The 10593-nt window shown below is 48.5% G+C and overlaps 1 long non-coding RNA gene across 1 annotated transcript; it reads right to left on the reverse strand.

Annotated features, from left to right (window-relative positions):
* Positions 1–674: 674 nt before the first annotated feature.
* LOC121975196 lies at positions 675–4323 on the reverse strand. Its single transcript, XR_006110283.1, has 2 exons — positions 3624–4323; positions 675–953 (listed from the first exon to the last, which is right to left on the reverse strand). It is a non-coding gene; the product is annotated as an uncharacterized LOC121975196 (long non-coding RNA).
* Between the last annotated feature and the right edge of the window lie 6270 nt (positions 4324–10593).

Below are 10593 nucleotides of genomic sequence, written 5' to 3' on the forward strand. Positions count from 1 at the left end.
GAAGCGAAAGAGAAGCGAAAGAGAAAGCAAGAGAATTCCTCCACCTTCATTCCCTGATTCTTCTCTCAGTCGTGCATCTGCTTGGCTGAACTACTCGTGATAACACTTAAGTGCATTCTCAGTTCACCACGAACAACCAATGCTTGGTTGCATTCGTGGTTTTACCGTTGTATCATGGGAAACAAACGACTTGAGGAAGCCTCGAAGCACAACCGGAGGTGGGGCGAATCTGTTTCAAGGAAATTGCGACCATCGCAGGCCTCGGTACCTTCGGCCGTCCGGCAGCTTTGCTTGCTCAGACTTTGCTGCTCGATCTCGGTGCTCTGTCTGTACTCAACAATTAGCAGAAACTAGCCCTCGCTAGCAGCCTGAGATTATCAGCTCAGGTCATCTCGATAGATAAGTTAGAATTGATTTTGTATAATTTTAATTTAGTTAATTCCCCAATATCTCCGGCAATAGATTGTCCAACAATCTTGAAACAGACTCCATTCTATTGAGATTGTCACGCCCCTAGAGAAATCTCTTCTAAAAAATTTCGGCAACATCTCCCCTGTATCGGTGACAATCTGAAGTAATAAATACATACATACACAACATATACCATTTTCAACATCCCACACAGCTGGATATAAGCACAACCACACAGTTTAATAAGCTTACACGACTGAAAGTAAACACACAACCACGCAGTATAATAACAGCCCACACGACTAAAAGTACAATGGAAAATCATAAAATCACACAAATGTAAAACCAACAAAGTCACTAACTAAAATATCTACAACCACCACACTAGACTCCAAAATCCACATCGACTTATTAGAAAACAAAAATGCGCAAAATCACTTTACTACCAAACAGAAATAAGATTGAAAAGAAACCGCCCTCGTGTGTGACGTGGGACTGACAGCCGGGACTTTCCAAGCATCCTTGATTCATCTACCTGCTACCTGACAAAAGAAAAATCAGTTCATAGGGTGATGAGTATTAGAACTCAGCGGGTATAAGAAAGATAGTGCATGAACATAACATTTAAATAAAGAGTGAGCCAACAGTATACAGTCTCATAATGGATATAGCAGATACTAAAATAAAACTACAATAAATGCTCATACCTGAAACCATATCCTAGGCTAGGTAATAGAATGTCAGAAGTGGTACCTAATCTGCTACAGTACTACTCATAACTACAGAGGTGATAAGCAAGATATATACAAATTTTCAATAAATAAACCAATGTCTAAATATCTACAATGAGAGTATATCTCAACATAAGTAAGCATAACAGCATATGTGCACAACAACAGTAAGCAATAACAGCATCTGTAAAACAGCAGCAACCAAAACAAGTATAATAACAATGTATGCATGGAGGGTCACCCTGCCACCTCTCTGTACCACGACCCCTGTATGGTCGAGAGGCCGGATCGATGACAACTATACCACCCAAAAGCCGTCACTACTCTCGAGTGACCGGATGGACAGGTGCTAAGTAGCTATATAGCTACAAAGCAAAGGGGGTCCCTGCTGCTCACAACTCCAGCTACCACTACCCATGAGTAGCCGAGTGTGGCACGACAGGACAAGCGACATCTCCTCCAGCTACCACTACCCATGAGTGGCCGAGTGTGCGGCACGGCTCTACGACTCACTTTCCCACAAGGAAGACGTGGTCACCTATATGCATGCAATGACATGATGCGTACAATGCAGCAATCATCATCTATATAAACAGAAAATAGGTATGCTACATGAAGCCAGCATGCTCAGTAAGGTATGTAAATAAACAACATTCAAGCAAGTAAGCATGGTATTAGGTGTCCTTTTATCCAATATCTAATATCTAGTGTCTGGTGTCTAGTGTCTGATATCTAATATCTGGTATCTGCTAAATATCATAGATAGCAACGAGAGACTGTATAGAAACCGAAACGAGTAACTCAAAGATTGAGTGAAAGTATTAAGCACAGGAAAAATAAGAGTGGAGTCAAGATAAACACGATAGTTATATGAATTTATAGCTCATGCACTAAGATCAATATACTAAAGAGATAAAACAAGAAGTACCCGCCTTCTATGTCGATCGTGCTAAACAATTTCATACCGAGATGCTTGTCTCGAACCAGTATCCTACAACATAGAATACATAGTATACCTAAGTTCTATTATAAACCAAATAGCTAAACCTAATCCAAAACCGATTATGAAACTGTACTTTTACTATACTTATAGTCCCACATTTCTTTTACATCAAATCTCCTTATGAATTAATCCAATTCAATTAATTAACTCTTCTTGTTAACATACTTTAATTATCCAACAAGAGTATAAAGCAACAATCCAATTAATCCATTATCTCTCATTAGCATAATTGATTATCCTACCAATATGAATCAATCCACTTGATAATTAACACATCATGAATCCAACCTGATCCGGTGGTAAGAAAGGGGGCTCGCTCGGGGAGAGGTCGTGGCCACATGGAAGGTCAACGCCTCGAAAGCTAGGCCAATCGGCGGGTCACTTACTCGATCAGCATGAGAAGTAGCCGGTTCAACATTACAGATCGGCCAGGTACCGAGCTTCCGGCGCTCAAGAAATCCTATTAGTAAAGCAGGCGCCGAGCGGACACCCCAGCTCGGACTCTCACCAGATCCCAGATCAGCAACTTGGGAGCGGCCCCTCGCTGGGCGAAGGACCAGCACAGTGAAGCACTGGCCGAATGGGCCTTTACAGTGAGTGGTGGCCAATCGGCTATTCTGCTCGGCCATGAAGGCGATCAGTCAGCCGGATAGCTCTTCCGATCGGCTTAAAGGAGGACAGCCCACCGAGTCGGCAAAGATCGATTGAGCGGCTCTCTAGTTCGACACTCTCTCGCTCGGCCCAGTAACATACAAAGGGAGCAGTTGGGAATATCTTCCTAGGCACAAATGTCGCCGGCAGGCAGCATGGTTGGCGGTATGGTCAGACAGAGAATCGTACGGTGGAAGGTTCCACTGTCATGTCAGGGGTATGCTCGTGCTGTTAAGGTATGACGTCAGACACGCTTTTCTGACACGTCATTTCCAGGTATACTTTGAGAAGCGTGCATGCCTCGGGGAGTGTGCACACGCCCCTCGGGAGCCCTATATAAGGACCCCAGACTTCGACGGAGGTATGCTCACTATTATTGTTGCTACAGTTACGCTGTTCTCTTCTCTACTTCGTTTTCTTGTCGCCGGTGACTGACTTGAGCGTCAGAGGGCCATCGCCGGGGAACCCCTCCCCGGCTCGGCACTAACAACTTGTGGCTGCAGGCTTAGCTCACCAGAGATCCACGTCACCTTCAGTCCACATCCAGTCAACGTGAGCGCCACCTTCCCAGCGGCCGTCGACTCGACTCTCGGACAGGATCACAACCCATCACCACTACTTATCACACTAATCCAATCTAATGATGCTGATACAATCATGTACTCCTCTAAATCAATCGATCTGTTAGTTAATTAAACCAAAACATATCATGAAATAAAATCTCTATCATCAACCTATTATCAGACTCTAAATAAGCTACATCTCTAAATCAATCCAAGACTAACAACCAAACAAACACACTATTTATTCAGGTTTAGTTTTGTTACCCCAATTTGTTCTGTAATAGTTGGGTGGAGATCCCCCTTGTCGAATCCAATGGAAAGATGGCTCCACAGTGGCAACAGGGCAGCAGGTTCACCAATGATTAGCGGTTGAAGGTAGCACAAAACAATAGCGCAGTAGCTATTGCCCTAGGTCCCGTCAGCATGTGAAAGGGCAAATCGATCTCCCAACTCCATCTCTGTTACTTGGCAAACCATTGCACAGATAGTAAGAAGTTGGACATGGCTTGGCGTCGGGTGTCCGCAACCAGTAGGAGGAAGACGGCAGTGAATCGGCGCTGAGGAAGAAGGAGAAGCGACTTGAATCGGGTCAGTCCAGTAGCCAGGTGAGGCGAAGGCCTCCGTCGACGGTGAGCTCACGAGCAACCGGCGATCGGGCGAGGGTAAATCACGGGAAAGAGGGGAAAGACTCCACAGAGAGAAGGGAGAAGAGTGGCGATGAAGAGGTCAGCAACTCCCTCCTTCCACGGCGGCGTCGGCAATCGATCAGTGCTGGCGCGCGACGAGGCAGCGGAGACACCATCGGTGATCGAGTGAGATCGCGTAAGAAGAAGAGGTGAAGGAGACCGGCGACTGTGGCTCAAGGAAGAAGAAGAGGCCGGCGGTGGATTTGGGGAGAGGGTGGAGCTTGTGAGGTGTGAATCGGGCAGGGAACGAAAGAAGGGAGATTGAGCGGCGGTGGTAAGGAAAATTGGGAAAGCAAAGGAAGGGAATTAGGGATTTAAAGCACAGTGAGTTTTAATTATATACTTAGCGTTAATTAATTAAACCTTAAACTAGTTCCTCAATCAACTTTCACCTCCGGATATTCCAAACAGATTTTTCTCGAGCCTATAAATGTATCTTCTCTAAATACACCATGCGGACTCCGAAAAATTCCTAGAAAATTTCTAAAAATTCCTAAAACTTTTGTTAAGACTATTAGACGATTAAACCTTATTATTTAATTATTATCTGGTATGGTATTTTACAGAAATGGCTATAGAACAGAATATTGAGGTGCAACAGACTCAACAAGTGCAGGCTCCCTCCGTCCCGATTGGAATTGTGCCAATTAGTTATGACAAAAAACTAGAGAAGTTCTGTAGATTGAACTTCAAGAGGTGACAGCAGAAGACGCTCTTCTACTTGACCATACTCAATCTGACTCAGTTCTTGACCAAGGACCCTCCCAAGCGTGCTGAGGATGCTGATACGTAAACCATCAGTGCAGTGGAGGTATGAACTCATTCTGAGTTCCTTTGCTGAAACTACATCCACAACTGCCTTGCCGACTCACTATACGCTATGTATAGCATGAAGAGAACGATTAAGAAGCTGTGGGAGTCCGTGGACAAGAAGTACAAGATGGAGGATACAGGGACCAAGAAGTTCATCGTGGGCTGATTCCTGGATTACAAGATGGTTGACTCCAAGACGGTGATCAGCCAAGTCCAAGAGCTTCAGGTGATCTTGCACGAGATCTACTCAAAATGGATGGTTCTGAGTGAAATCTTCCAAGTGGCTGCTATCATTGAGAAGTTGCCCCCTGGCTGGAAGAACTTTAAGAACTACCTGAAGCACAAGCGGAAGGAGATGAATGTGGAGGAACTCATTGTTCGACTTCGCATCGAAGAAGACAACAATAGTTCAGAGAGAAAGCTATTATCTCAAGCTATTGTGAAAGCCAACGTGGTCGAGCATGGTCAAAGCTCGAAACGGAAGAACCCCAAGTCTTCCAAGATGGGATCCAGAGGAGGCTTCAATAAGAAGAAGTTCTCTGGGAAGCGCTTTAACTATGACAAAGTGGGTCACAAATCTTCGGAGTGCAGGAAGCCGAAGAAGAAGCAGGAGGCCAACCTGAACGAGGGACCAGAAATGGACGACCTCCGCGTAGTGGTCTCAGAACTGAACCTAGTCGGTTCAAACCCACGGCAATGGTGGATCAATACTAGAGCCACCAGACATGTGTGTTGCAACAAGGAGCTGCTCCATAACTTCGAAGAATTCACTGGAGACAAGCTATTCATGGGGAACTCAGCAACCTCGGACATTATAGGCCAAGGAAAGGTGGTGCTGAAGATGACCTCATGCAAGGACTTGACTCTGAACAATGTGCTATATGTTTCGGAGATTCGAAAGAATCTAGTGTCCGGATCACTGTTAAGCAAGCATGACTTTCGCATTATTTTTGAGTCAGACAGAGTTGTATTGTCCAAGAATGGAATGTTTGTAGGAAGAGGCTATATATCTGATGGGCTATTCAAGCTCAATGTAATGGTCATTAGGCCCAAGATAAATAAAAATGAAAGCTCTTCCACTTGTATGCTTGAGTCTTCGTGTTTATGACATGGTAGACTAGGACATGTTAACTACGAAGTGTTACATAGATTAATAAATATGCAAAGAATACCGGCATTCCACCTTGACCCAAAACACAAGTGTAAGATTTGTGTTGAAGTTAAAATGACAAGTTCATCCTTTTAACATATTGAAAGAAGCAACGAATCACTCGGGCTAATTCACACCGACGTGTGCGACCTTAAAGGTACACCTACACGTGGTGGAAATAAATACTTCATCACTTTTATAGATGATACAACAAAATATTGTTATGTGTATCTTCTCAAAAGTAAGTGATCCTGTCCGAGTGCTGAGTCGACGGACATTTGGGACATGGCGCTCTCTATGACCTCTGAAGGATGTGGATTGCCGGCGAGAACCTACAAGAACAAAACCGGGCCGGGAAGGGGTTCCCGGCGACGACCCTCCGACGCTCACGTCAGCTCCCGGTAGCGAGGCAAACGAAGTGGAAAAATGAAGACTGTAGCTACAGTGATGGAGAATGCATACCTCCGTCGAAACCTGGGGGGTCCTTATATAGGGCCCCCCGGAGGTGCGTGCACGCTTCCCAAGGCATACCTGGAATGGTTGTCTCAGAAAAGCATGTCTGACACCATACCTCAATAGTACGAACATATCCCTGACGTGACAGTAGAAACTTCCACCGTACGATTCTCTACCTGGTCCAGCCGCCGACCATGCTGCTTGTCGGCGGCGCTTGTCCCGAAGAAGATCTCGCCAACTACTCCTTTGTCTTATTGCCCGGCCGAACAGGAAGACTGTTTGGCCGACGGCAGCCGACCTATCGTCCCCCCTAATGCTTCGTCGAACAGGACCCTTCCTGCCTCGTCAAGGCTATATCCCGCTCGGCATCGTGTCCCGTCGCTCGGCCTCTCCTCCATCCATACTTATGAGCGTCGGAAGCTCGATGCTTGGTCGAGCTGTCACAGAGTTAGCTTGGCCACGAGCCTGGCCGACCGACCAGGTGTGCCAATCCGCTCGGCAGACTTCCAAGGCGTTTAGGGCCCTGACCCCCTCCTTTACCTCTGGATCACGTGCCTCCCTTTCAAGTCTAGTCGAAGGAGGCTGCAAGTCCGACTGACTGGACAAGTAGTCTAGCCTCCGATTAGTTGATCGGACAGGCTTCTAGAAGATGATCTGATCGGCTCATTCAAAAAGAGGCAGCATTTTGACCGGTGCTCTCATATACCAGGCGACAGTTTCCGCTGCTTCGTGCCCTAGTCCTCTAGCGATCCAAGCTGACGTCATCCGTAGTGCCTCGGAATTCGTGCAAATCACCGCCATTAAAGCTACGCACGCGACCACACCGAGTAATGGTCTCCATTAAATGCCGCCCAATAACCTAGTGCCACGTGGCGCTGCCGCCGTCATCGTACGACCGAGCGTCAGCTCCAATGGGACAGGCGGCGGTTTGAATTCCATGGTCGGATGCACGCTTTGATTTCCGCGACCTAGATCGGACGGCTCGGGTAGGCCGAGCCCGATCTATATAAAGCCTCGACGCCGACCCCTGTGCTATCGCTGCTGCCTTCGCGTGTTGTTGACTCCTTTGGTGCCTAGTGCTCCGGCGATCCTTTCCTTTGGCGCTCCGGCAAATCTTCAGCACATCTCTTCGTTTCACTTGCTTGTAAGCTCCTCCATCGTTCTTTTTCTTTGTCGTAGTTGCTTTAGTTTTCCTCCTTGTGCTTCTTTTCTGGCTCTTGTGGGCCTTTCTTTGTCAATCCTTCAGATGGAACCCCTGTGCTTTTCGATTTTTGGCCATGGCCAGCTCCTCTCAGCCAGCTGATCCTGCCCTTGGTCTTTGGTACACCACCATGGAGACCAGGTTCGATGAGGATGACGCGGCGAGCTTGATCAGCGCTTTCGATATCCCACCCGACCATGAAATTATTCCGGCCGGACCGTCCGATCGGCCCCACAAACCGCAGGTCGGCACAGTGTGCTTTTTCCGAGACCAATTTGTGGCCGCCCTGCGCCATCCTATCCATCCATTCTTCATCGAAGTATGTGAATACTTCTGTATTCCGCTCGTTCAACTCGTTCCCAATTCTTTTTGTCTTCTGTGCGGCATGGTCGTGCTGTTCACAGTTCATAGTATCCCCCTCACACCCCAGATCTTCCATTACTTCTACTACCCTAAGCAGTCCGAGTGAGGCACATTCCTCTTTCAGTCTAGGATCGGGCTAGTCTTCTTCGACCGGATGCCCACCTCCAATAAACATTGGAAAGAGTATTTCTTCTATCTGCGTCTTCCCGAGCGACCCCGCTTCCGCATCAAGTGGCAGACTGCCGTTCTGCCGCAGCCCGAGCTGCCAAAATACAAGACCCGACCGGACTACCTCCATGCGGCCAGCATGCTTGCCAGGCTGAAGTTTGACATCAACAAGCTGCTGCCGGAGGGCGTTCTGTACATGTTCGGTCTGAGCCCGATCCGAACGGGTCTTCCGGGTGGCATTGGTAAGAGAGTTCACCTTACCTCTTCATTTGGGCCTAACTGATTTCCCTTTTTTCTTTTGCAGCTGCTGTCTTGATGAAGTCCATAGCAATGGGTATGATGAAGCTCAAGACCGCTGAGGCCGAGGCGGCTGCGGCTAAGGAGATGGAACAGCTTGGTCGCGCGCCGGTCGGTTCTCATGAGGACAAAAGTGGAGAAGTGTGCTCTGTCGGTGAGGGGTCAGGCACTCGAACAAAAGGGAAGGAGGCGGCGGATGCCCCGTCGGAAACACAGACCCCCGTCTGAGCGGAAGGTTTGTCTTCGGAGGGAAATAAGGAGACGCTAGCCCACCGCAAACGTCGCCGATCGGTCGCTCCCTCTCGGTCGGCTGCCTCGGCCATCGACACTTCCGAGCAAGCGGATGTTCCTTCTTCAGTGGCAGCTCCTGGGACGGCGGAGGCAATATCCTCCGATAGGACCCCTTCGCAGTGCGAACTACCTTCTGACCCGATCACCGTTCAGCCAATCAGAGTTTTGCCTCCGGCTCGCAAAAGGACTCGACGATCGAGCATCCATTCCACTTCGCTCGGACAATCTTCCGGCCTGTCGGCTTCTGCTCAGTCGACTCCGAGCGGCCAGCGATCCATCAAGGCAATTATGCACCTACCGACTGAGGAGCTCTTGTTACCCGCCGATCAGCCCACTACTCCCGAGCATCAAGTAGTTATCCGCAGGCCACTAGCCAAGATTTGGGAGGATGCTCGTGGTCGGGCTGTGACCATGCCCCCCGGGCTGCTCGGCAACAGCTATATGTCCTACGCCACAGGAGTAAGTTTTTCATACTTTTGCTTGTTTTCAATTTACTTTCGTTCGGTGCTAATCTGTCCCCTTCTGCTTGCAGTATTCGGTGGAGAGCGTGGCTGTGTGCAATCACCTTGCCATGGTAAAAGAAGAGCTAAAGCAGCTCAAGTTAACTAGCGGAGCTCCTGCTCAGGGGCCATCATATACAAATCTGCAGGCGGACTTGGTCAAGACCAAGGAGCTTCTGGAAGCTGAGCAGAAAACCTCCTCCGATCGGCAGACCACGGTGGCTCAGTTGGAGACCAAAGTCAAGTCTTATGACCGCAAGCTTGAGTTGGCCACCAATAGAAAACTTAGGGCCATAATAGACCTGGACGAGAAAAATGCCGAGGCTCGGGCCCTGGAGCTGAAGGTTAAGGAGCTGAACGATCTGCTGGATAGCGAGCGGAACAGCCGTTCGGCCGAAGTGACCACTCTGCGAGATGAGATGAAAACCTCCCAAGCCGCTGCCGAGGCCTCAAACACCGCTCTAAAGGAATATCAAGATGGCGAGCCAAGTCGATTCGCCACCCTGAGGCAGGCCTATATCCGCTCGGATGAGTTCGTCGCCAAAGCTTGCAAGCGGCTGGTTGGTGCGTTCGATTTGGCCATTACCACGACGGTCAGCTATCTGAAGCGCTAGGGACATCTCCCTAAGTCTACTGACATCCCACCTCTTGACCGCGTCGAGCTTGTCGACAGCATTCCCGAAGAAACGTTCGATTATCTAGAGTGAATATGTACTTTTGTCATTCGACGCACTTATTTTGGCTGTAATTTTATCGTTTGGCATTTAAACTAATGAACTTCGCATAAAATTTTACGATCTCTTGACCTTGTGGTCGTCGTTCGACATCTGCCCGCGCACTTGTTACCTTCCCAAATGTATGCCCTGTTATTAGGCACGTGAATTTATAGTCTCTGATCCGATCTTAACATCGCTTCGACTCGACTCTTGGGCACCGCTCGACGATCCTCATGCTGGTTATTTATGGTCCTCGTGCTGACCCTGGCGTTTAACGTCGCCGCTCAACGGTTTTCAGGACGGGGGGTTTATAGTCGCCGGTTCGACTCTGGGGTTTAACATCGCCGCTCGACGGTCTTCAGGCCGGGGGGGGTTTATAGTCATCGGTTTGATTCTGGCGTTTAACGTCGTCGTTCGACGGTCTTCAGGCCGAGGGATTTATAGTCGCCGGTTTGACTCTGCCGTTTGACATTGCCACTCGATGGTCTTCAGGTCGGGGGGTTTATAGTCGCCGGTTCGACTCTGGCGTTTAAAGTCGCCACTTGACGCTCTTCAGGCCGGGGGGGTTTATAGTCGCCGGTTCGACTCTGGCG

This window comes from Zingiber officinale, chromosome 4B, assembly GCF_018446385.1.
Source record: "Zingiber officinale cultivar Zhangliang chromosome 4B, Zo_v1.1, whole genome shotgun sequence".
Lineage (NCBI taxonomy): Eukaryota > Viridiplantae > Streptophyta > Magnoliopsida > Zingiberales > Zingiberaceae > Zingiber > Zingiber officinale.